Source organism: Crinia signifera, chromosome 9, assembly GCF_055691185.1.
Source record: "Crinia signifera chromosome 9, ASM5569118v1, whole genome shotgun sequence".
NCBI classification, from domain to species: Eukaryota; Metazoa; Chordata; class Amphibia; order Anura; family Myobatrachidae; genus Crinia; species Crinia signifera.
The window spans coordinates 98,509,671-98,537,356 of record NC_139225.1 but is presented as its reverse complement, the minus strand read 5'-3'; the positions used below and the strand labels follow the sequence as shown (position 1 = coordinate 98,537,356).

The 27,686-nt window shown below is 49.3% G+C and overlaps 1 long non-coding RNA gene across 2 annotated transcripts in view; it reads right to left on the bottom strand.

The window, feature by feature from the left end:
* Positions 1-25,404, bottom strand: part of LOC146036664 (uncharacterized) — a 39,871-nt gene extending 14,467 nt beyond the window's left edge. For both annotated transcript variants that reach the window (XR_014460910.1, XR_014460912.1), the window contains exons 1-3: positions 25,271-25,404; positions 23,062-23,156; positions 9,728-9,823 (exon numbers count right to left, since the gene is read on the bottom strand). This is a non-coding gene — a long non-coding RNA (uncharacterized LOC146036664). The remainder of the gene's footprint in view (positions 1-9,727; positions 9,824-23,061; positions 23,157-25,270) is intronic.
* Between the last annotated feature and the right edge of the window lie 2,282 nt (positions 25,405-27,686).

The window sequence follows — 27,686 nt, the reverse complement described above, 5'->3', positions numbered from 1 at the left end:
CCCACCATGGACTGCCCACTCTTCCTTCAGCACTGTTATCACAAAGGTGTAGTGTGCACTCAATTTGTCCCTGGTTATCAGGCACCATGCAGTATATACACCGACATACAAAGGGCCGATTTATCATTAATTGCATTTGCAATGTTATCTGAGCGCCGATATTACATCGCATTGCAGAATGCAATTACATCAGTGGGCTGTATCATTTTGCAGTGCTAGGGACAGAAACCGTTGGCTGCAAGCCCCTTGATTGCGGTGGACCCTATGCACTGCACCAGCTGCACCACCATTAGTTCCACCACTTACATGGAGGCAGAGAAGACGGAGATTCTCAAAGTTCTCTCATCTCTGTATAATACTTTGTCCTACTTATCCCTGGCTTTCTGTTATCCCCACACCCTTTGGGACATACTGTAAATGCTTATTCTGGAGTAATGTTAATGGCATTTCCTTCTCTAATAATTAATGTAAATCTTTTCTGTTTATTTAAGGCCCCGGACTATTATCTGGAATGATACTGGCTCTTAAGAGTTGGTGGATCCAGGTACATTTTTAGTTTTATATATTGTCCAATTGTCTTGGTAGGAAAGTCCAATTATTAGCATTTACCTTGTTGGCCTATTCCAGGCATGTCCAAACTGTGGCCCTCCAGCTGTTGTTAAACTACACATTCCAGCATGCCTTGCCATAGTTTTAGTATTCCCTAATAGCAAAACTGTGGCAAGGCATGATGGGACATGTAGTTTCACAACAGCTGGAGAGCCATAGTTTGGACATGCCTGGCATATTCTATAGTATTTATTTGATGTATTTATTGTTGCATTATATTACTGTATTATCCTCTAAGAGTGCTGCATAATTAGGGCGGGATGTATTAAAATACATCGCCGCCCTTCGCCGCACCCCCGCCGCGATGCTGCCGCTTATGTACTAACATATGCGGCTGGTATCGTGGTGCGGTGACGGAGGCCCCCCGCGCTAATTGTACACTGATGTGCGGGGGGTCTCCGTCACCTCCCTGCCGCCACGCTCTCCCCTCACGCTATGCATGCCGTCCCCGGCGCTTCCTCCTCCCCCCTGCAGCCGGAAGGATGTCCGGCTGCTTCACTAGGGGGAGGCAGGGCTTACCTTCCGGGGTCCAGGAGGACCCTTCAGGAAGGTAAGCCAGAGGGGGGGTCGGAAAATCGGCGGCGGGCGGCGAAAAGAAGCCCATAGGCTTCTAAAGGGTATCGCCACCCAAAGGTGGCGATACCCTTGAGTGCGGTATCATTTTTGATACATTGGAAAATGCGGTAAAACCGGGGTTTTACCGCATTTTCCATTTGATACATCTCGCCCTTACTGTATATATATATAGCAATACTGTATATGGCAGTGTATATCAGAGCGCACCATCATATATAGCTGTATATGGCAGTGTATATCAGAGCGCACCATCATATATAGCTGTATATGGCAGTGTACATCAGTGTACCATCATATATAGCTGTATATGGCAGTGTATATCAGAGCGCACCATCAGATATAGCTGTATATGGCAGTGTATATCAGAGCGCACCATCATATATAGCTGTATATGGCAGTGTACATCAGTGTACCATCATATATAGCTGTATATGGCAGTCTATATCAGAGCGCACCATCAGATATAGCTGTATATGTCAGTGTATATCAGAGCATACCATCATATATAGCTGTATTTGGCAGTGTATATCAGAGCGCACCATCAGATATAGCTGTATATGTCAGTGTATATCAGAGCATACCATCATATATAGCTGTATTTGGCAGTGTATATCAGAGCGCACCATCATATATAGCTGTATATGGCAGTGTATATCAGAGCGTACCATCATATATAGATGTATATGACAGTGTATATCAGAGCGCACCATCCAGGGACGTGCAGTCAGGGGAGGCAGGGGAGGCAGTGCCTCCCCTGTCATTAGTGATTAAAATAATACAAAGAAGATACTTATGACACATATTCTGTGTCATAAGTATCTTCTTTATATGAATCTAATCATTTGACATTTTGCATCATGTTTAAATTGCTTTTGGAGGCACCGAAAGTGGTGCCTCCCGATGCACATTGCAAATAGCTGAAAGCAGGGGGTGGGCAGGGGGCGGGGACAAGCAAAGGGCTGTAAAAGCCCATTAAAAAATCTAGCTAAAGCGGCACCTTTACACGTGCCTCAGTGACAGGGGCATGCTTTCAACCAATATGAAAGCACGCCCCTGTCACTGAAGCCGATGTGATTGGGCACTGGGCAGCAGATTCAGCACTGACAGTGACTGCATCCGGCTGTCACTGTCAGGCTTAGCTGCCGGGCCGCTCGTCCTTGCACTCAGCCCCCCAGGCAAATAACATTTACCCGATGGCAGAGCCTGCCAAACCATCACGCTGGGTCCCGGACACGTTGATCTCCACACTGTGGAAGGCGCAGACAAGCTTCCCCATCGCCGCATGACAATTTAAGAGGAACTGGCTGTGAATCATACATTGGCAGCGGGTGGCCCAGCTCCTTCTCTACACTCTCCGGCTCCGTCCCTGTGCAACATTGGAATCCCTGCTGCTGTTGTAGTACTGCTCCGCTCTCCCCTCTGCCAGAGCCGCACACACGGAACAGATGTAGGACCTCGCACACCCGCCTGTTGGCTTTCCTCAGCGCAGCCTGATGCCTTAAGGTAAATGACCTGCACTGCATCCTCTCCACAGTAGAATCCCTATTGTCCAGTGCCTGAACGTAGTTCAATCAGCAGCACTCAGCGCTAGCTTGCAGTTGCAACGCCTGCATTATTGGTGTCTTGCACATCTATTGGTGCAAGTGATAGGGGAGCTTATAGGCAGCCATATCACCATTGCTGTGTGTAAGTCATATGCGCACACACAGCTGACATCCTGAAGGTTTAGTGCTGTGACTGGGGATATATTAGTGTACCCCACCGAGACTTAAAAGTGTGCCCACTTTGCTTCCCCCAGACCACCCACAAGCCCTCCAGCCCAAATTTTCTAACCACAGGGATGCGTAAATAATATGGGGGGGGGGGCTGGCCCCGCCTGTGCGGGAGCTCGACCCGCTGATTCGCTGTGGGTGCAGGGGGGGGGGGTTGCCTGGCCAGATGCCTCACCAGCCGCTGACCTCACCGCACGCCACTGGCACCATCATATATAGCTGTATATGGCAGTGTATATCAGAGCGTACCATCATATATAGCTGTATATGGCAGTGTATATCAGAGCGTACCATCAGATATAGCTGTATATGGCAGTGTATATCAGAGCGTACCATCATATATAGCTTCATTTGGCAGTGTATATCAGAGCACACTATCATATATAGCTGTATATGGCAGTATATATCAGAGTGTACCATCAGATATAGCTGTATATGGCAGTGTATATCAGAGCGTACCATCATATATAGCTGTATTTGGCAGTGTATATCAGAGCGTACCATCATATATAGCTGTATTTGGCAGTGTATATCAGAGCGCACCATTATATATAGCTGTATATGGCAGTGTATATCAGAGTGTACCATCATATATAGCTGTATATGGCAGTGTATATCAGAGCGCACCATCATATATAGCTGTATATGGCAGTGTATATCAGAGCTCACCATCTTATATAGCTGCATATGGCAGTGTATATCAGAGCGCACCATCATATATAGCTGTAAATGGCAGTGTATATCAGAGTGTACCATCATATATAGCTGTATATGGCAGTGTATATCATAGTGCACCATCATATATAGCTGTATATGTCAGTGTATATCAGAGTGTACCATCATATATAGCTGTATATGGCAGTGTATATCAGAGCTCACCATCATATATAGCTGTATATGGCAGTGTATATCAGAGCGCACCATCATATATAGCTGTATATGGCAGTGTATATCAGAGTGTACCATCATATATAGCTGTATATGGCAGTGTATATCAGAGTGCACCATCATATATAGCTGTATATGTCAGTGTATATCAGTGTACCATCATATATAGCTGTATTTGGCAGTGTATATCAGAGCGCACCATCATATATAGCTGTATATGGCAGTGTATATCAGAGCTCACCATCATATATAGCTGTATATGGCAGTGTATATCAGAGCGCACCATCATATATAGCTGTATATGGCAGTGTACATCAGTGTACCATCATATATAGCTGTATATGGCAGTCTATATCAGAGCGCACCATCAGATATAGCTGTATATGTCAGTGTATATCAGAGCATACCATCATATATAGCTGTATTTGGCAGTGTATATCAGAGCGCACCATCATATATAGCTGTATATGGCAGTGTATATCAGAGCTCACCATCATATATAGCTGTATATGGCAGTGTATATCAGAGAGCACCATCATATATAGCTGTATATGGCAGTGTATATCAGAGCTCATCATCATATATAGCTGTATATGGCAGTGTATATCAGAGCGCACCATCATATATAGCTGTATATGGCAGTGTATATCAGAGAGCACCATCATATATAGCTGTATATGGCAGTGTATATCAGAGCGCACCATCAGATATAGCTGTATATGTCAGTGTATATCAGTGTACCATCATATATAGCTGTATATGTCAGTGTGTATCAGAGCGTACCATCATATATAGCTGTATATGGCAGTGTATATCAGAGCGTACCCTCAGATATACCTGTATATGGCAGTGTATATCAGAGTGTACCATCATATATAGCTGTATATGTCAGTGTATATCAGCGTACCATCATATATAGCTGTATATGGCAGTGTATATCAGAGCGTACCCTCAGATATACCTGTATATGGCAGTGTATATCAGAGTGTACCATCAGATATAGCTGTATATGGCAGTGTATATCAGAGTGTACCATCAGATATAGCTGTATGTATAACAATGTGTGTCAGTGACAAGAGGTCAGACTTTGAATATGACATAATTTACATAACGGGGTTTAGGGGACATGGAATACACATTGTAATCTAACATATATACATCTCATGTATAGCATTCTCTGACTTTATCTGCTGTGTGACCCCCTCACTGACATGAAAGAGAACGCGCCAGTACCTCCCAGTAACATTAGTTCCATCACAAGGGGCAAATGTACTATGCCTTGAAAAGTGATAAAGTGGAGAGCGATAAATGACCAACAGCTCCTACAATTTTTCAGGGCTATGATAATGGGGAGTCAATGAGCAGCCAATGCTCTGTGAGGGCGAGTCAGAGTGTATGCGGATGTGCTGAGTGTGCGGTAACTACAAATGTTACTGCACCAAATACAGTATATTCTGGGGGATCCTCATCATCAATGATAATGATAGCTAATAAACTAGAGGTGTGAAGGTCTGAGGAATGGCGGAAATATGACTATACAGTATTCTGGGCATGCAATGCATAAATGGTTTTCCCTGGATGCAAAATGCTATATATACTGCACCTGGTGCTAATTCTAGGTGGATGCATAAGCTATCCAACCCCACAGTTTCCCCGATGGTTGTGCATTGCACACGCGTGGTATACATTATGCACTAGGGCAGCACAGAATAGTAAATGCCTGACACTGATTGACAGTCAGAGGTGGGGGAAGCCAGCATTTTTGGAACAGGGGATGTGTTGGGAGGCCAGGGTGCAAGTTGTGCAGTTTTCTTGGCCTCACAAGTCGCCCAGGGGTTGGTGTGTATATTGTAATGTTCCCCTAAATATTGATAGCATTCCAGGAGGTGGTGCGCAGGCAGGGGGTGGTGCGCAGGCAGGAGGTGGTGCGCAGGCAGGGGGGGGGGGGGGGTGGTGAGCAGGCAGGAGGGTGGTGCGCAGGCAGGAGGTGGTGTGCAGGCAGAGGGTGGTGTGCAGGCAGGAGGTGGTGCGCAGGTAGGGGGAGGGTGCGCAGGCAGGGGGATGGTGCGCAGGCAGGGGGATGGTGCGCAGGCAGGGGGTGGAGTGCAGGCAAGGGGTGGAGTGCAGGCAGGGGGTGGAGTGCAGGCAGGAGGTGGTGTGCAGGCAGGAGGTGGTGTGCAGGCAGGGGGTGGTGTGCAGGCAGGGGGTGGTGTGCAGGCAGGGGGTGGTGTGCAGGCAGGAGGTGGAGTGCAGGCAGGAGGTGGTGTGCAGGCAGGAGGTGGAGTGCAGGCAGGGGGTGGTGTGCAGGCAGGAGGTGGAGTGCAGGCAGGGGGTGGTGCGCAGGCAGGAGGTGGTGCGCAGGCAGGGGGGGGGGGGTGGTGAGCAGGCAGGAGGTGGTGCGTAGGCAGGAGGTGGTGTGCAGGCAGAGGGTGGTGTGCAGGCAGGAGGTGGTGCGCAGGTAGGGGGGTGGTGCGCAGGCAGGGGGGTGGTGCGCAGGCAGGGGGATGGTGCGCAGGCAGGGGGTGGAGTGCAGGCAAGGGGTGGAGTGCAGGCAGGGGGTGGAGTGCAGGCAGGAGGTGGTGTGCAGGCAGGGGGTGATGTGCAGGCAGGGGGTGGTGTGCAGGCAGGGGGTGATGTGCAGGCAGGGGGTGGTGTGCAGGCAGGAGGTGGAGTGCAGGCAGGAGGTGGTGTGCAGGTAGGAGGTGGTGTGCAGGCAGGGGGTGGTGTGCAGGCAGGGGGTAGTGTGCAGGCAGGAGGTGGAGTGCAGGCAGGAGGTGGTGTGCAGGCAGGAGGTGGAGTGCAGGCAGGAGGTGGAGATTGCGGCACATGATAGCGAAGTAGTTCCTCCCTGCACTTTAGCTATACCTTATTCCTCCTCCTTTTCCAGATGTACGATCCGGACATATCCTGCATTCGCATCCAGCTATGGCACTCTACCATGGACGATGTCATCAAATGCCGCATCAAGGTGTACCACACCCTCCTCACCCACCTGCTGTTCTAAGTACATCTGAAGGCAATCCCATTGCCTCTTGCAGCAGGTCTGGGACATGAACATCATAATTGGAGAGGCCAAGGACACTGTCTTCATACCACCGTTATTGGCGAAGCAATCATTATATACCTTACGGCTGCCATTTGATTGCTGCCGACTCCGGCTGCTACCCAAATCCCACACACAAAGCAGCCTGGCAATTCCAGGACAGAGCCTCATATGGGAGATGGCGAGTCATCCATGGCTTCAGTGACAGAAACAACATCTGGAGAGGACATGGATTCTCTTGCTGGTGATCCCGAGAGCATCTGTTTAATGGGCTACAAGTTCTGCTATGGACAATAGCACAATAAGTTTGTTTAAACTGAACAGTTTGAAGTTCATTGTTCATTGTTGTTAAACTTTATAACAAGTTTTAATGTTACTATAATTGTTGGCTGTTACTGTTGTTGCCACTTGTTTTTCATGAATACTGTTTTAGTATGAATAAAATAAAAAAAAATTAAAACATAAAACACACACACACACATATATATATATATATATATATATATATATATATATATATATATATATAAAAATAAATAAAATAAACTTTACTACTGTACATGTGTGATGTATTTATTCAGCCTAGTTGCACCTATATATAATTTTACTATATGTGTATATACTGTATAGCACAGTACAGGGCCGGTGCTAGGGTGTCCGGCGCCCTCCTGCAAACCATCAATTTTGTGCCCTTTCACTAAAGGTGCCCATACACACTGCGACAATCGCATATATTATGGGCTAGATCGCATCGCACGGCATGCATGCAATGTGTGTGCGATGAGATCCGAAAGCAGTACAAAATGTATGTGCAGCACTCGTGACTGAGGGGGAAAGGAGGGGAGAGAAGGAGGAGATGGAAGAAGAGGGGAGGAGATAGAGGTGGCGGAGTGTTAAGGACTGGCAATGGCACTGGCACAGCACACTGAGAAGAGGGAAGGAAGGGGAGGCGGCCCTGGTGCCTGTTCGTCATTTGATTAACAGCTGACAGGCGCAGGGAGCAATGGGTAGGGGGTGGATTCGGACATGACATGTCATCCAGGCATTCACAGACAGCGCTACATGCCTCAGCGCAAGTGTCCGTGAGGAAGAGGGGGCAGGTTGCAGGAGGAGGACAGTGTGTGCGCGGGGCAGGGAGCTGCTCAGCCTCTCCATACTGCCACCCGTTGTCAGACAGGCACTGCGGGCTGCGTGCAGGCTGTGTGCACTCGTGGTGCAGGGAGCAGCTCTTTATACTGCCGCCCGCCCGCTGTCAGACAGGCGCTGTGGGCGGCATGCAGGAGGCAGTGACAGTGAGGGCTGAGGCAGCTTTAGCAGAGCAGGGAGGGAGACAGCGCCTTTTCAGCATGGCGCCTCCCTGCTTTGCAGGAGCTGCTGAGTGGGTAGCGCCGGCCCTGGCACAGTACCATGTGTATATACTGTATTGCACAGTACCATGTGTATATACAGTATAGTGCAATACCATGTGTATATACAGCGCAGTACCAGGTGTATATACAGCGCAGTACCAGGTGTATATACAGCGCAGTACCAGGTGTATATACAGCGCAGTACCAGGTGTATATACAGCGCAGTACCAGGTGTATATACAGCGCAGTACCAGGTGTATATACAGCGCAGTACCAAGTGTATATACAGCGCAGTACCAGGTGTATATACAGCGCAGTACCAGGTGTATATACAGAGCAGTACCAAGTGTATATACAGCGCAGTACCAAGTGTATATACAGCGCAGTACCAGGTGTATATACAGCGCAGTGCCAGGTGTATATACAGCGCAGTACCAGGTGTATATACAGCGCAGAGCCAGGTGTATATACAGCGCAGAGCCAGGTGTATATACAGCGCAGAACCAGGTGTATATACAGCGCAGTACCAAGTGTATATACAGCGCAGTACCAAGTGTATATACAGCGCAGTACCAGGTGTATATACAGCGCAGTACCAAGTGTATATACAGCGCAGTACCAAGTGTATATACAGCGCAGTACCAAGTGTATATACAGCGCAGTACCAGGTGTATATACAGCGCAGTACCATGTGTATATACATCTATATTCCCTACCACATGTACATGCGCACAGATATATTCTAGGGTTCATTTATTGGGAGCCGATTACTCTATTCGCAAGCCGTTTGTAAGGTGATTGACATGAAGTGGGCATCTGGGGGTATTTAATGGGCGTGTCAAGAAAGATTCAGGGCGTGTCAGGTAAAATGCTGGGGGTGACGGGGAAACGCAGACATGCCAAAGCCTGTTAGGGGAGGCTGTGTGACGTCAGCTGCGGCCTCGATCAGGCAAACTAATCACTGCGATCTGGTCTGAATCAGTCCCGTTATGTATGAACAGCTGAACCAACATGCCATGGGCTCACCACAGGCAGGGTGGCCGTAGGCACTGGGAGGGGGGGGGGGGGGTGGCGCTGTCTCCTGGCAGAAGTGGAGCAGGTCTCGTGCACAGTAGGATTACCCCCACAGCTTCTCTGTAGCTGACTGTCTCAGAGGCTCAATATAACCATCACTAACACAGGGGCTTCACTTTGTCGATGTACAAATATAGGGCCTGATTCAGACTGGATCGCAAAAGCAAATATTTTCTCTATTGGACAAAACCATGCTGCACTGCAGGTGGGGTAGATGCAACATGTGCAGGGAGAGTTAGATTTGGCTGGGGTGTGTTCAAACTGAAATCTAAATTGCAGTGTAAGAATAAAGCAGCCAGTATTTACCCTGCACAGAAACAATTATAACCCACCCAAATCTAACTCTTTCTGCACATGCATATCCTGACTGGCAGCTGCTCAGGGTGGCCAGCACTGCATATAATCAATGTACTTACCTTACCAAAGCCAATGTCCTTAGCATATGCATAAAGCACTCACTGCCACCACATGTTTAGCCCATACGTGTGGATCAGTCCGTAGATCGTACACCGCTGTAAAGTGATAACAAATACGACATAAATGAAAATGATCTGCAATAGCCAAGCACCACAGATTACCAGTGGTAAGCAGCAGGATTTCTCTCTCCATTAATACATATTTACATACCCTCCAACATGACCCATTGCATTCGGTACACAATGCTCTGTTCCTGGACGTCCCTGGTAATGTATGATTGCCATCACCTGAGTTGAAACAACCTTCTCGTCAATGATCCAGCTCCCCACAGGAGATGGCAAGCATACATTACCAGGGAAGACCAGGAACAGAGCATTGTATACCGAACGCAATGGGTCATGTTGGAGGGTATGTATTTATCAACAGCAGAGGATACCTGGAAATATTGAGTGTCCATTAAAACAGCCTAATAGGTGTCTATTCTGGCTGCTACACTATGAAAGATTACAAGCTCCAGAAAGCATTCCTGAGCTTTACCTTGATCACGGCGTTAGACTTGCTGCCTAGGATCTGCATTGCCTATGTCCTAAATGTCTGCCTGTCCATGTGTGGATGGATGTCCCGCACGCATGATGTCCAGGGCCCTGGTAAAGAAAGGGGTGTGGAATAATAGCAGCTGTGTGGTCACACCCACTTTTTAGCCACGATTTTGTAGCGACCAGCAAGGGGGTAGGGGGGCGGGAGGGAATGTGCATCATGTGCCCCTCAGCCAGTTTAATCCAGGGAGGAGGTGCGCTCAGTGCAATTGCTTACCCCTCCTTCCAGCCAGAGAAGACTGCTGCACTCAGCATCTCTGGACCTTCTGCAGTGCAGTGCCAGCTGACAGGCAAGAAGTAGGGCTTGTGGGCCCTGGCTCCTGCAGGGACCCTCCGAGATGCCCGGGTAAGTAGTACACAATCTCGCTCACGGTGTCATTGCCCGCACATGCAGCAGCCCTGCCTGGACTAGCAATCACTTTACATCTCCCATGATGGGCTCTTAGCCCCCCTCCTCCCCCCGAAAAAGAAAGATGCCTTATGATCACCATTTTTTGGTGCCATGGGCCAGAATAAAACATTGGCGCCCTACCCCCAATATTTTTCAAGGGAGACAAGGCAAGTCCCGGCACCCAGTGGAAGGCTCCCGGCACGGCACACAAGGCTCCCGGCACCCAGTGGAAGGACTTGTTGTTAAGTCCTAGCAGTGGAAAAGGTGCCTGTTTAATATTACCACTGATCATAGATTGGTCGACAATTGTTCCCTCTTCACTAGTCTGGATTCCTGGAGATGGTACTTATCTCCAGTACTTTACAATCTGTTTTTAGGCTAGATGCCTACATAAGTGTAACCTGCCTCTGCCTGGGTGTGGCTGAAAGATCACATTAAACCAAAGACAGTTTCTAGAGATTTACTACTTTCTATATACAAATGTCTACATTATAGGCCTGATTCAGACCTGCTCGCTGGGCTGCTAGAGTCCGAAACCCAGCGAGCGGGTAGCCACTGTGCCACCGAACGCATAGACCCGCCCCTGTGTGCGACTACGAACGCGTATGCAGCAGTGCACATGGGTGGAACATCATTCACAATCAAATGATTTCCCCCAGCTCACAGCGCTGAGTGAGCCAGGACTCACTTGTTGCCAAAAAGATCATGGGGAGCAGGAGGCTGCTGGTGACATCATTGTCAGAGAAAACACCGGCGCCACGCCCTCAAATGCCTGCAGGGTGTCCATTGAAGCAGTTGCTTGATTTGGCCCATTTGTGATAACATTGGTTTTCTGTTCTAAAACAATCCATAATGTTATGTGATGTACAGCATACCATTAAACTTTAAAGAAAATTGAACAGGATCGCCTGAACGCTCCAAAGGTGCACAACCAAAATTGGGATGTATGGCCAGGGGGAGTTCCCGTAAGGCCACGCCCTATTTACACCACTATGGGGGCATGGCCAGCACTCCATAAACTGCTGGCCATGACTCCTATCCCTCAGTCTCCAGTGTAGTCCCCATAAAAATACTAGGCATTCTCCTGACAGGTCTGAATCAGGCCCTGAATGCCAGAGGCTTTAGGTAGATTTTCAATTGTTAAAGGATGGTGGGCATGAAAGAGGAGGCTCGTCTGACTTTGGTCCCTCCTGCCGCCGCGGCCATCGGCTCATCTGCGCATACAGTGTCTGTGCCACTGTTCTGGTGGTGCGATAACCCTGAAGCACTTTTAAATGTCTTATCGCAAGAAGTGCAAGAGAAAATCTGCTCCACAGCGTGACTCTGCTGGTGCTCGAGAAGCAAGTCCTCGCTCTTGAACGTCCCATCACATGTGCCACATTTATAAAGCATCTCCACCATGTACATGTCGCCCGCAGTGGTCAGGAAAACCTCAGCGCTGGCTTGCACGAAAGTCTGCTCAATCGCGTGTGACTGCAAGTGCCTCTGCAGGAAAGCGTCAGAGATGAAAACTTTGCCGCACAGGTCGCATTTGTGCATGATCCCGCCGTTATGCATGCGCTGGTGAAGCAGAAGGTTGGAGGAGTGGGTAAAGGATTTACCGCATTCGCCACACTTGTAGGGGCTTTCTCCGGTGTGGATGCGCTTGTGTTGCTTCAAGTTTGTGGACTGAGTGAAAGCCTTGCCGCAGATGGAGCACACGTAAGGCCTCTCTCCCGTGTGGATGTTTCTGTGTCGCCTTAGGCTGGAGGAGTTTTTAAACGCCTTCTCGCAGATGTTTCATTTGTACGGCCTCTCTCCCGTGTGTTGACGCATTTGGTACTGATAATGAGAGGACCACATGAACGCCATTCCGCAGACGTTACACTTGAAAGTTTGGAACCCTGTGTGGACGCTCTGGTGGATCTGTAATAAAGACGAGCGTTTGAACGCTTTGCCGCAATCCCCACACTTATACGGACGCTCCCCGGTGTGGCTCCTGATGGTAGAGAAGCGCCAAAGAGCCTTTGAAAGCCTTCGGACATTCTGAACACTGTAGGGCCTCTCCCCGAAGACCACTTGAACACTTTGCCACACTCGTGGCACTCTTACTGGTGGCTACTGGTTTCTGCTGACTGTACAAGTGACTGCTGTTGTATTGACGAAGTCTGAATTTCAATTTCCTGGGCTCCCACCATCTTGGAGGCTGAGAGAAGAAAAACATAAGTCTATGTCTTAGGATGGTTTTCATTACAACATTTATTTACAAGTGATTGGTGGCTGTACCCAGAGGTGGAAATAGACCCCATAGTGCAATAAAATTTGTAGCACTATATTTTCATGACTAATTTATGTCCCTTACATTACTTGTTGTGTTCCCTCATTATATTCTATTACAGCATAGTCTTCAGGAACCCCTTCAGTATTATGCTCGGGGCCAGCTGCAGTGTCAGCACAGGCCACCCCGGAAGAGTTCCGTGCATACCACTGTAACTAAGTGTGCACCATCTGGCAGCACCTTCTGCATAGCCAATTGCCCGCCACTTATCTCCTGCAGACACATTTCAAATATGGCACCGGCTCGTGATTGGCTACCGGACAGTGAGTTCTGATTGGCTTACTAGCCGGCACCATATTTGAAAGGTGTCAGCTGGAGACAGCGAGGGGTTGGAGAAGCGCAATCTCTTGTCTCCTCCCCTCAAAGAATAAGGAGGTCCATGCCCCACCAAAAACCCACCATGGAAGGAGTTAACCTTTTCACGTGTCGGCCTTTTGGTACCGACCTATTGCCTGTCTATCAAGATACGTGTGTGAAGTAATACACACGTGTGACATGATCGGTCACTTGCAGAATGCAGCTGTCCCTGCACTTGGACAATTTCAGCAGAGCCCGCAGTAAACCGAAAATGCCCTTTATACAGGGCCGCATGGCCACCTGAGATCCACAGGACTCTGAGCACCAGCTTTGTGGTAAAAATCCACCATTAGCTGCACCTAGTTACATTTAGCAGACAGGCTGCATACGCACTAGATATATCACACAATATGCACGAGAACAACCATCACTAATGTAATTTTTTCGTGCAGAACAGGGGCGGATTGGGGAATAAAAGTGGCCCTGGGAAATTTTGTGTCCATTGAGTGTCCTGAGAGGGGGGCAGTTGTGAGTCCTCATAATTTGCTGCTCTAGCAGAGCAGCGGTGAAGCAGCGTCTATTTAGAGAGACAAGAGGCATGGGCAGCAGATCACAGAGCGCTGGCCATGGCCACCACAGCAACGAAAGATGGGGAAGCCACACCCCTTTTGTGATTTGACACCCAGGTCATGCGCAGGCATAAGTCCCAACCCCACTGATTTTCAGTTGTGAGGTATGCATACATGTACATACTGCATGCACACATACAGATGGAGCGCCTCTCGCTATTGCAGGGGATGGCGGAAGATTCGCCAGCTGCCATCCCCCGCCAGCCGCGAGATGCGTGCGTCGCCTTACAACGGGGCTCCCCCCGGGTCCCCGCCGCCACGCCGAGAGTCGCCCCGGATCCCTGCCGCATTGCTCCCCCCCCCTAACCATCTACCTGAAGCGGAGACGGACAGGGTTCCCGTCCCCCCGTCGACGGGAAACTGAGACGCGCATGCATGTAAGACGCACGCGCGTCTCAGTCAGATGGAGCACCTCTCCGATTGCCAGAGGGCAGATTCTGGCCCTGGCGAAGCAATAGCCAGAGGCGCTACATCTGTATATAACATACATACAGAAACAGCATAGATACACACAAATAGCATAGGTGCATGCATGTACACAGTTATACACAGATAGCATAGATACACAGACACACATAGCATAGATATTCACAGCATTTGCACACATACATGCAACATATACATAGACATACACATACCATGTACCCACATACAGTACAGCATAGACACAAAGCATGTACAAACACACACACACAGCATGTACTGTACAAACAAACACACACTCAGCATTCACCCCGTCCCCCTATTAGAGCTAAAAAAATCTGCACATTGTACTTGCCCAGCTGATGAGCACAGTCTCCTTCCCCCGGCCAGCAGCTCTCCTACAGTCACAGGCAGCACAGTCGGTACTTGTGAGTTATCTGGACGCCCGATTTTTTGATTGTATGCCTTAAGTTAAGGCATACAATCAGATACGATGCGATGCGATATCGCATCGCATCGCATCGCATGCGACCATCGGATGCGATGACCCGATTTTTCCATAGGAATCAATGTTAAAATGATTCCTATGGAAAAAGGGGTCCTTTTCATACCCCTACTATCCAAGTGGGCATGGAGTTGGATATAAACCTGTGGCGAGCGTAGCGAGCCACCGAGCCCGAAGCGTGGCGAGCGAAGCGAGCCCCGCGAGGGGACGGTATTCCGTGTCCCCTCGCGGGGCTCGCTACGCTCGCCACGCTTCGGGCTCGGTGGCTCGCTACGCTCGCCACAGGTTTATATCCAACTCCATGCCCACTTGGATAGTAGGGGTATGAAAAGGACCCCTTTTTCCCATTGAATTCCATGTTAAAATGGACTCAGTCCATTTTAACATTGATTCCTATGGAAAAATCGGGTCATCGCATCGCATCGCATCGCATCCGATGGTCGCATGCGATGCGATGCGATGTGCCCGATCCGACCCGATTTTGAAATCGGGCGTCCGGATAACTCACAAGTACCGCACAGTCTCTTCTTCCCCCGGCCAGATCTCCTCTACAGCAGTCACGTGGGTGGAGTTCAGCCTTTGAGGAAGTACAGGCTGCCTGTGCAGCTACAGTATCTCCCCCTACTGTCAGCCAGCCCGGCCCAAGCGAGTCGCAACAGCCTGTCAGCTGTCACTCTATACTAGGAGTCGAGGAGGGGCTAGGGGTGCAGGAGCACCTTTGGCATCTGTCCCCAATCAGGCGGTGGCCATCTTTGGAAGGGTGCAGGGTCTCTGTCTGTATGCGGACAGAGGGGTAGATTTATTAACAAACGATCAGGAGAATATGCGCCATCCCCGTGCCTTGTGGCAGGGAGATAGCGCTTCCCCTAATCTATGACACCCGCTGAGCGGGTGTATTACATGCGGTGGGGCAGGAGGCATAGCGCAGTTACGATATTTCGTGGTGCGCGGCTGCCTCCTGCCTAATTTATGAACGGTCAGCATCCCTGACCGTTCCGCTGCCTGCAGCTATCGACTTCGACAGCTGCAGACGGCGATGCCCTATGCTTACAGCAGGGACAGCGCTGTCCCTGCTACTGGCTCTGAGCTGCGCTGGGGATCTTGCGTGAGTAGCGAGATCCCGCGCATGCTCAGTGAGCCGGCCGGGGAGAAGCAGACAGCGCCTCAGTGTTAACTGACGCGCTGTCAGCTGGAGGAGGCATTGCCGGAGTAGATCTTGTCGCTCTCCCCTCCTGCTTCGCCTCGCTACTAAAAGGAAGTGTTATAGCGGCGCTTTTAAATCTACCCCAGCGACTCTGAGGCTCTTGGCCGCAACTTCTCTTGTGAGTTTAAAGAAAAAAGTTATTTAAATGTAAGGACAGGCTGGAGATCCAGTGGCCTCCTGGGTGGGCGGCCTCCGGGGATTCTTCCCGGTAATTTCAGTGGCCAATCCGCCACTGGGAAGACCAATATGCCAGTGCATGCAAACATAGAGCTAGTGAGGCTTCCTCCAGTCCTCCAGTCTGAAAGGTACGTGGCTGTACCACTGCTTCTTGCTTGTCGGGACCTGCAGAAAAATCTGAGAACCACATCCAGAGCGGATTCAGTATTGAATCCCGGCGGTCGGGATCCCGGCGTTCAGAATCCCGACGCCGGAATCCCGACAGCCGAAATGCCGACAAGGGGGGGACGTGGATCGCCCCCCCTTGCGGGCTCGCTGCGCTCGCCACGCAGCGGGCCCGGTGCCTCGCTACGCTCGGCACGCTATTTTATTCTCCCTCCAGGGGTGTCGTGGACACCCCAGGAGGGAGAAAGTGTCGGCATTTCGGCGGTCGGGATTCCGGCGTCGGGATTCTGAACGCCGGGATCCCGACCGCCGGGATCTTAACTGCATCCCATCCAGAGCATGTGAGACTCCCTCCAGATTGGAGATTATAGAACACCAGCTTTGTGTCAGGCAACAGGTCAGACTTTCTATACACTCCCGGCATACACATCCAGAGCTTGCATAGCTCCCCTCCAGGTGGAGGTAGCCATGAGACAGCTACATTGTCCTCATATAAGTCTAATACTACATCTTGGATGGGTTACCTCTGAGGGGTGTGGATCATTTGGTCGACAAGCATTGGGTCGACACCACTAGGTTGACATGGGTCAAGGTCAACATGGGTCAAGGTCGACACAAGCATTGGGTCTAAATGGGCTAGGTCGACAGTCAAAAGGTTGACATGATGTTTTTCACTGGTTTTTTTTAACCCGAATGTCGACACAGTCGACATGGGCACAGTTTGAAGTGCACCGCATCCCCTCACATCGCTCGCTTTGCTCACAATGCTTCGGGCACGGTGCCTCGCTATGCTCAGCACACTATTTTATTCTCCCATCAAGCCCTAGTGGATAGTAGGGCATGAAATACCACCTGTCGGCACATGTCGTCTAAAAAAACAGTGAAAAACCCCATGTCGACCTTTTGACTGTCAACCTAGCCCATGTTAACCTAATGTCTGTGTCAACCTAATGTCATGTCGACCTTGACCGATGTCGACCATGACCCATGTCGACCTAGTTGTGTCCACCCAATGCTTGGCGACCTAGTTGTTGTAAACCTAATGACTGTATCCCCCTCTGAGAACCCCAGCTCTGCTCATTTCAAATCAGACTGTAATTTAACCCCTGGGCCTTACACCCGTACCATCTTATATATACAGAACATTTCTGGATGCCCCTGGGGGGAGTCCACATGGGACACAATATTAGGAGGTTGAAATAAGTGTTCACACAATTTCTTTATCTGCGCAATTGGGCTAGTGTGTATGTGAATTTATGTATGTATTGCAAAAATATTATGTTTTATGTGTTTTATTTTATGATTCAAGCATTTTCTTAGTGGATTTTATGTTTCATAAATTTTGTTTAACATTTAATAATTGAATTTGCGCTCTCTTCATTTATTATTGCTAAAGCCAAAGTCTCCTTCACATGTCACTCACAAGTATTAGTTCCTACATGCCAGTGACTGGCGAGTCCCTAAATGCCCATACACGTGTGTTTAGCAGCAGTGTCTTCAAGAGGGGGGGAAGGAGCGGGTATTTTATACCTGGGCTCGGGTCTGCTGGAGGGGCTCGGGTCCTGCTCCCCTCCCCCAGGGAGCTGGGCTGTGGGTAGAGAGATGACAGGTTGCTGATTCAGCACAGGCTCTCTCCCCAGCTCAACACATGCTGCTCAGTGCTGTGTGGTGAGCTGGGGAGAAAAACTCTTGCAGCCTGTGCCTCTGTGTATGCCATGATGATCCTGCCTGCCACCTTGCACCTTGCCACCCTGCACCCTGAACAAATTAAAAAATTTCCCCCCCCACTTGGATGTGGCCACACCCCGTGCAGAGGCCACGCCCCCACCTGGTTGTCACACCCTCTCCATTTTACCAGGTCCATAACGGTGCCCCTGTTCAGCAGCAATACAAAGGGGATACATGTGTATTAGGAAGTCAGGTATCCAAGATACCAATAGGATCAATCCCAACACCAGCGCTTATAGGAAATAAATCTACCATGTGTGCCTTTGGGAAGAAGGGCATCTCCTCTTCTCCCAAATAGAATACTTCAACAGATTTAGGGGTTTATTCAGGTTGATTCGCAAGGCTGCGAGTCCACCAAACCCCGCCCGGCGAACGACCGCCCCCCCCCCCCCCCCCCGCCGCCCCCTCAAAGTGCGGCTTCGCCCGAACAGCTGCGAATGGATGCTTTGCATAAACATCCATTCGCATGGCTCGGGTAACCGCCCACATCTAACCGCCCACCCATCTCCGCCCCCCCCCCCCCCACGCCGGCATAGGTGCGTGCACCCGGCGACCCGAAAGGTCGCCGTGGGTACATGCACCATACGCCTGCACATGCGCAGATACCCGCCTGCGCATGCGCAGACGCGCAACATCGGTACTGCGTGCGAATGCACGCAGTACCAAATGAATTTGAATCAGGCCCGTAGTCACGTCTGGATATTTCCACACCCCTTGGTTGTCTCGATAGTCCCACAGGTTTATGAAAGCATATATGCAATTCAAATGAAGAAAAGGATATATAGTGTAATACCTTTTAATTCCGATCATTAAAATACATAAAATATGACTAAAATGACGTATATGACAGATGTCCCACAGAGAAAAAGAGTGGAGTTTTTCAGATAGATGGAGAACCTGGAAAACAGCTCTGAATCAAGCATGAGGTGGAAAGATGTAAACAAGTCCCGGGATGGTTACACTGCAATGCTGGCTGAGTGGTCCGTGGGTTCAATAGCAGCCCTCCGAAACCTTTAATCAAGCCCTGCTGAGGAACAGACCCTCAATGTCTTCAGAGACAGTATCTGAGAAACACATTAAGATACAGCCCTATAAGGACTACAGTGATGTTGTACCCCCTCATAACGCTGCATCACCGGGACCAGCACAGGAGAGGTCATTCTGGCCAGCATGGGACATCTACAGCGATCAGATCTGCTAGTAAAGGCTTGCCTAAGGACTTGTGGATTTCGATTCGGCAAGGCGGCCCCTCTGGGATTCGGTAAGCTGCGAGCTTCACAGCTTACTGAGTCAACCAGAATGAGGGCCATAGATTGTTAGTTCCACTGGGGCAGGGACTGATGCGATTGGCCAAATATTCTCTGTGAAGCCCTGTGAAATATGTGTGCGCTAAATTAATATTAATGATTTTATCATCAAGCCGCACTGGTTATGTAAGTTTTCTACCACTAGCGCTGTTGCCTTCTTTTTTCTTCTTGTGTATTTCTTACAGCATGGGAGGATATCACCCTCCCTTACAGCATCTTAGGCTGTTAGGTTGCACCACAGGGGATCTTGCTTTTTTCTTCTTTCGGTATTGAAGCAGGACTAGCAGCTGATTATTTATTCCCAGTTTCTTATACAGGTTCTGTTGCTCTTTCCAATTAGAAATAGGGATAAAACAAACTGGATAGTTACAGACAGTGGCAGGTATTCAATGGGTAGAATCGCGGGCGGCAGTGAATCCTGTGTAGGATTCGCTGCACTTTCGCCGCAATTCTCCCTTCAGGGAGATTTGCCTGGCAGCCACCTATTCAACGCTTCAGGGGCTCTCTGCCCCTGGCGGCGAATTTTAACCCCCCCCGGCGAATGCCGCCGAGGAGCAGGGGGACGGCTGCAGGCAGGGAGATGGAAGCCTCCCTGCCTGCACCGGACACTGTGGGGGTGAAGGAGGGCTGGCCCTGACTATTGGGGTAATATATAAATATATATATAAATGCTCAAGATCGGTCGGCACTCTGGTTGTTGGGTTCCTTGTACCGTGTTGCCTTCCCGGTCGTTGTAATACAAAGTAAAGAAGAAGAGGGCGGCACTCACGGGTTTAAGTAGAAAAAATCTTTAGTGCAGAACGTGTCACAAAAAAAACCCCCGATGTTTCGAGGCTGATGCGCCTCTTTTTCAAGGTGTGAAAAAGAGGCGCATCAGCACTAAAGATTTTTTCTACTTAAACCCGTGAGTGCCGCCCTCTTCTTCTTTACTATATATATATATATATATATTGCACCAACATATATCATGCCTCTGGGCGACTGGTCTGGCACCTGCCCAACCCTCAGCAGTGATCGGTGCAGCCAGGGGGTGTAGGGAGAGTGGCTCCATACCCACTGAATGCTGCAGTCTGTGTCCACACCAGTAGCGGCTCTTACTGTTTTGGAGCAGGAGGGCTGCCGTATTGTGTCCCCCCCTCTGCTGCCACTGTCACCGCCACCACCACCGCACTCCACTGCCGCTGGTCCCCTGCACGGGGTCAGCCATGCGCAGTAACTTCATACATATTGCGCATGCGCAGAACCTGCTCTGGGGGCTGCCGCGCATTTGCACAGAGAGAGGCATCCCGGAGGGAGGGAACACCTCCCGATGGGATGTCTTGAGTGACTGGCAGGTTCGACTTCCAATAGCAAGTCACTGCCAGTCACCGTGACGCCAGAGCAGTCTCACAGACTGCATCTGGCTTCACTTTAGGCAGAGGCAGTGGCAGATTTTAGCTGGAAGGGCTGCAGCCCATAGGTAAAACCCACCACTGGTCCACACCATCACCTGAAGGAACCCACACCCACTGCTTTGCTTCATTTGATTTCTGACACATGCTGTGTGTATATAAATTGGCAGCCTCAACGTGGTGGGGTGCCGGACGTGATCCCGACAGTCGGAATCCCGACTGTCAAAACACCGACAGCCGGGTTCCCGATTGCCGTTGGCTATCTTCCCTCGTGGGGGTCCACGACCCCCATAGAGGGAGAATAGAATAGGTGGCTCGCATAGCGGGGGGGGGGGGGGGGGGGGGGGAGGGCAATTTGTGACCACAGAAAACTTGAACTAATAAACAATTTTAAACATCATATTTGTGTTCAGCGCGTTGAAATCAGTAATTATTGGTTGTTTTTACGTAGGATCCTTTTTGGCTGTTGCCTAGTGATATTGGTCGACCAAATAACCCCTACCCCGGCTGGCTGGGGATTACGATTGTCCAGGCTTAGGCACAGATGACCTAATTTGTACCTCAGCCATCTTGATTATACCCTCTGTGAATTAGCAAGGATAGCCATAAAACCTGGACTCTTTGTGTGCCTTGAGGACTTTGGTTGGGGACCACTAGTCTAGTGCACAGGTTCTCAAAGTCAGTCCTCAGGACGGTGGACCCCACACAGTGCATAGCTTGCAGGTCTCCTCACAGAATCAAGTGAAATAATTAGCTCCACCTGTGGATCTTTTAAAATTTGTCAGTCAGTAATGAGTGCATCTGTGCACCTGCCGGGTGCACAGATGCACTCATTACTGACTGACAAATTTTTTCCTGGCCTGGAAAATGTGATCTGTTTGGCAACTGAGAACCACTGGTTTAGTGTGTACGCAGCTGTCATGACTCAGCAGTGAGAGGGACCTCTGTTACCACTCCCTGCAGATTAATACCTCTTTTGCTCCAACCCATGTCTGACCCAGGTTGCTGAACACAGGTTAGAGCTGGGAATTTAGATGTACTTACCCTTTCAGACTGCCACTGGCACATTATTCCAGGTTTTCTTTGTTCACACAGGATGCTTGGGGATGACACAATCTCCAAGCACTCCTGACCCTCCAATTAGCAATCTTTTTGGCCTGACCCAGGTCATGACTTTCACACTGCAGCTGACCCAGGAATAACCCAGGTCATGAAATGCATTCCTCCCAACATGACCCACTCCCGGAGGGACACAATGCTCTGTTCCTGGACTTCCCTCTTATGTAGGGTACACACCAGGACGACCCGCTCACGATGCACATAGTGAGCGGGTCGTCAGTGTTTCTTCAGACCCGCTCACGATGATGCGGGGGGCATGACCCGCTCACGATGTGCACCGTGAGCGGGTCCGATCCAATGGCGACCCGCACCCGGCAGTATGGTCGTTATTCAGATCCTACCTGCAGCAGGTAGGATCTGAATAACGACCGACCGACCCGCGGGACCGCGCATCGGATCGGTATAGGTCCACACCAGGACAGAAAAGGGCCCAATCACCACACAATCTACATCCAATTGGTCAGAATTGGATCTAGATTGAGGGGATCGGGCCCTAGTCGTCCTGGTGTGTACCAGGCATTAGTTTATGATTACCATCACCTGTGCTGAAACACAGAGGCAGAACTCTGGGAGGCAATGGAGTCATCTGCCGCCGGGCTCCTGCTCCCAAGGGGGCATCTCTCCACCCCTGTGAGTTTGAATCAGGTAATTGAAGGTTGTTGATATCACTTCTGTGGCTGACTCCTCCTCCTAGCAGGACCATAGATGTCACACTCTCTTTATTCTAAACATAATATCCATAACATACATACACACACACACACATGCATGCATATATTTATATAAGATGGTGTGTGTGTGTGTGTGTGTGTGTGTTGGGGGGGCACCAATATTTATCTTGCCTCCGGGCAACTGGGACAAACTTACGCCACTGCTGAAACACCTTTCTTATTAATTATCCTATTTAAAACAGGCAATGGCAATCATACATTAAGAGGAAAGTCCAGAAACAGAGCATTGTGTCCCTCCTGGAGAGGGTCATGTTGGGAGGTATGAAATGGTTTGCGAACCCGAAATGGATGATCTGAGTTGATCCTTTCACACAGAAGCCAACCACTGCCCCAAAAAAGGAACTTGTATTTACCTGCCTATATTTACCTGGATGTTTAATCAGCCCAAGAAATCATCTTTTCTGTAGGTGTGACCAGTATGGTTCTTCAACTAGAATATGACTAACATCTGATGGAAAAATTATAACTTGTTATAAAACAACAACTAATTTAGTAAAAGTAATCATATATTTGTATGTATAGTCAAGCTGTTTAAAAGTTTTTTCTTTTTTTTCTGATCCATTTCAGAAGAGGAATAATGATTGACGCTGGAGGTAGATGTTCAGCAGGAGTCCACATCAAACACAGAAGGTAGTTAATCATCTGTCTTTAATTTGATGCAGATTCTCAACTTCAGAGCGATACGCCAGGTCAGACATGGCTGGGATTTTTTGATGTGCTTATTACAAAACAAATCGCAATGGCACAGCTTGATATATCCTATTACTACGGAGTTACAAGTAAAATGTATATTATAAAAACAACCAAATCCTTCAATGGCATGCAATTCTCATACAGCAACTTACTGCCAGAGTGACAAGTGCACATAATTATTCATAAGCTTTGATGTGTTATGTGTTATGCATGCTAAATTATTAGGTGATATGATAACAATAGGCTTTGTACCAATACCCCTTTCACACCTGCGACCCGGCAATTACCTGACAGTTTGAGTGCCGGATGCAGTCTGACCCCCTTTCACACCAAGCAGCATATTAATTGGTTAAAACTTTTAAAGAGCAGTGTCGGCGACCCCGAATTTTAGTGGGTCATTCTGGTTGACTGGCAAAGCTGCAAAATTTGCAGCTTTGCGGGTCCTCTAGATGCCGCCCACACGAATGCCTGCCCCCCTCGCACGGCGGGGGCAAAATCATAAGATGGTCGCTGACCATCAAATGATTTTGCAAGTGCTCGCAGATCTAAGACACCTCTCTTGTGCCTTAGATCTTCTGGTCCCTGTACGGGAAGCGGGCGGGCAGCTGACATCAGCTGTCCGCGACGACCCCCCCCCCCCCGTGTCATGGGTGAATTTCCATGGGCGTGATTTTCTGTTCCCATCGGCGTGGCCACAGCCAGCCGCCCCACCCCTCAATTATGCGCAGTTGCAAAACATCGTTCCCCTGTGCCAATGTGCAGGGGAAAGTTCAGACCAGAATGCGGGCCTAAGACCTGGGTTGAAAAGTTTTAGCTCGGTAATTTGCTGCTCGGTGTGAAAGGGGTATAAGTTGTACCCTATTTGCAGCAGCAATGCCAAAATATGCTAATGCCCTCTCGCTCCCCTCTCACTGTTCCTCTCACCCTTTCACACTTCGGGCCTGATTTATTAGTGATCAATCCCCAGTGTATTTGCGCTAGGGACGGATGGTGCGGCTCTGCGCATGTGCATATTTGCAGGGCGGCTGTATGAACGCGTTTGCCAACTATCACAGTCACCAAGGCATTCGCACGTGACGGGGGGAGGGCAAAGGCCAGAGCAGGGGGAACTCCCAGTGCTTTATGGGCTTCCCCATGAAAACACTGGGACTTCCCCTGGGAAAGCAGGTGGGCCGATGCCTGCTGCGGGTAGGTGGCTGACATCACAGCGCCCACCCCTCTTCGACAGACTCCAACAGAAATAAAAGTCATTTTAGACTGAGTTTTATTTCCAAAGGGGAGAGAAATTATATACGTACATCCCCTCACATTCGCGTAAGGCCAGGTGACATTAAACCGCTCGCTAAGCAGCAAGCGACCACTGCTTAGCAAGTGGTACTGAATTACCTCATTTGTCCCTCCTTATCTTTCTCCTTGACACCCTGGGTGGTATGTGATAGGGTGCAATATTTACTCATGTTTTAAAATCGCACTTATTTGGCCATTTTCTTGTAATACAGTGCAGTGTTATAGTACAGTGCGTAAAAGTCTAAAAAGTCACACTGTATTACATCTCGCCCATCCTCTATCTTGCTTGATCACCATCTCCCTGACAACCACTCACTCCCTTTCTTACTTCTCTCTCCCTGATAACCTCGCTGTCTTGCTCCAACTTTCTCTTCCTGACACCCTTTCTCTCTCTTCCTGACACCATCTCACTCTTATTCCCTCCCTCTTTCTCCTCTCTCTCACTCCAAGACACCCCCTCTAATTTTTTCCCTGATACACTTTGTCTTTAGTTATAACCCTTTCTCTCTAGCCCATGTTGCTCCCTCTCTCTTTATATGTTTCTCCCTGACACCCTCTGTCTCACCATCACCTTATACATACATGGCGCGCCATTGAGGGTTGTGTCATGCTCCACCCAGAGCCGGAATAAGGTGGGTTCCAGGGGGTACGTAACCCCGGGCCCCCTGGTCCCTGCAGATGGAGACACGTGGATTTCACCGTCTCTGCAGGGTCTGTCCAGGGCCTCCTGCGCGGCACAATGGGAACATGGCTGCTGTTGCTCATACAGAGCTCCAGGGCCAGCAGAGCACTCTGGCAGCAGCAGAGGGTGATAAAGAGCAGGTGGCGCCCCAGCAGAAGCAGACTCCGGATCGCCTCCTGTCCACTTCTCTCATTGGCCCTTATTCTGATTGACGCGGACTTTACCGCATACTTTCGGATCGCGTGTTTTCGGCGTCTGCGCATGCGTGGAGAACGCAACGCGCATGTGCCACGCCTTGACTCCGTACCAGTTCGGCCAAATCCCGTCCAAAACTGTTCCCCGCAATCAGTCGGGAAATATGGGCGTATTATGGGCGTCATGCGGAATGACACATGGGCGTAGTTTCAAAGTGGGCAAAACGGGGCGGAAACATGGGCGGATACGGGGGAGTACACTTATGTTGGGGGGCGTACATTCGGATAGCACTCCGAATGCACGCGATCAAAAAGGGCAGAAATGTGCGGTGTCCACAAGTGTACTATTGCTTAGCGGACACCACTCGTTCATGCGGTAGGCGAACGTACGCCTAATGACTACAAGCATTAACACCTGAACCCAATAGAATCGACTCCTTTACTCATTACTCACTAATAGGACGCTTGTCAGTGCTTTAATTGAAACCATTGCACTTCAATTGCTGTAAGGGTTAATGTGTGCAATGCATGTGTTAGGCATGCTTGTAAGGATATATTGGCATCTAATTGATTCCAAATAAGAAGTTTTTTATGAGGATAGGTATTTGAATAAGTGGGTCATGTGATGTCTTGCAGAAGATACATAATAGTGGGTTGTTTGGCGTAAATACTCCGCTTACGTGCGGTAGCACCGCTTGGCTCCCGTTCGGATGCGGTATTCCCGAGCATACTCTGTAATACTCTGTAATACCGTGCAGAATCTGAGTGTTTCTCCCGCACACGCATGGTTTGTATGTCGTCCGTAAACACGCCCTGTTCTTAAAGAGTGAGTCCGTCCGAATGCGGAGGAACCGTGGGCGTTTCTACGGACGATGGCCGCACGCGGCAGAACACCGTGGCGTGCGGACCGCACCGTAAGAATGCGGGAATATCCGCACCGATCAGAATAAGGGCCATAGTGCTGTATTGCATGTTTGTTTGTTAATGTGTGCATGTATGCTCACGGTGTGTTTTCGTATGTATGCTGTATGTGTATGTATGCTCTTGGTGTGTATGTGTTTGTATGTACAGTAGAAGCAAGTTTCATCTTTGCTCCTTTGGTCATGGCTAGCCATGGCTAGCCATGGCTATTCTATTGTTCTCAGCTGCAATACAATACGTATTGAAGCTGAGAACAATAGAATAGCCATGGCTAGCCATGGCTAGCCATGGCCAAAGGAGCAAAGATGAAACTTGCTCCTACTGTATGCTGTATGTGTATTGTATGTGTGTATGAATTATTGTGTATGCAGTATATGCTATTACCTCCCCCCTCCCAGTGTATGCCATTACCTGCCCCCCCATGTAAGCCATTACGTGCCCCCCCCAGTGTATGCCATTACCGCCCCCCCATGTAAGCCATTACGTGCCCCCCCCAGTGTATGCCATTACCGCCCCCCAGTGTATGCTGTTATCTGCATCCCACTCTATGATATTACCTGCTCCCCCCAGTGTATGCTATTACCTGCCACCCCCCAAGTGTATGCTCTTACCCCACTCACCAGTGTATGCTATTACCTGACCCCACTCACCAGTGTATGCTATTACCTGACCCCCTCCCCAGTCTATGCTATTACCTGCCCACCCGTGTTTGTTATTAATTGCTCTCTATCCCCCCTCCATGTGTAAATATATATGCATTTATGCATGTTGTGTATGTATGTGTGTATTTATGCTGTGTGTGTGTGTGTTGTGTATGTATGCTGTGTTCATGTATGCATGCATTTGTGTGTCTGTATGCTATGTGTTTATTTATGTATGATGTGTATGTACGTACGTACATACGTACATGTGTACGTGTGTGTTGGTTGAGTGTAAGCATGCTATGAGTGTGTACATTTGCTTTGTTCATGTGTTTAGGTGTATGTTTACTGTAGTTGTGTGTTTATTTAGTCCTTAGTGGGCCCCATTGTCTTAAGTAACCCGGGCCCCCTGGAGCCTTAATCTGGCTCTGGCTCCACCCCATAGGGCATGTCTAGCTCCAGATATATGGGCGTATATGTACTTAAATGCTTTTAGTTAGCTATTTCTATATAACATTATTATCTATATATTTGGGAACATTTTTATAATAACATTGGTG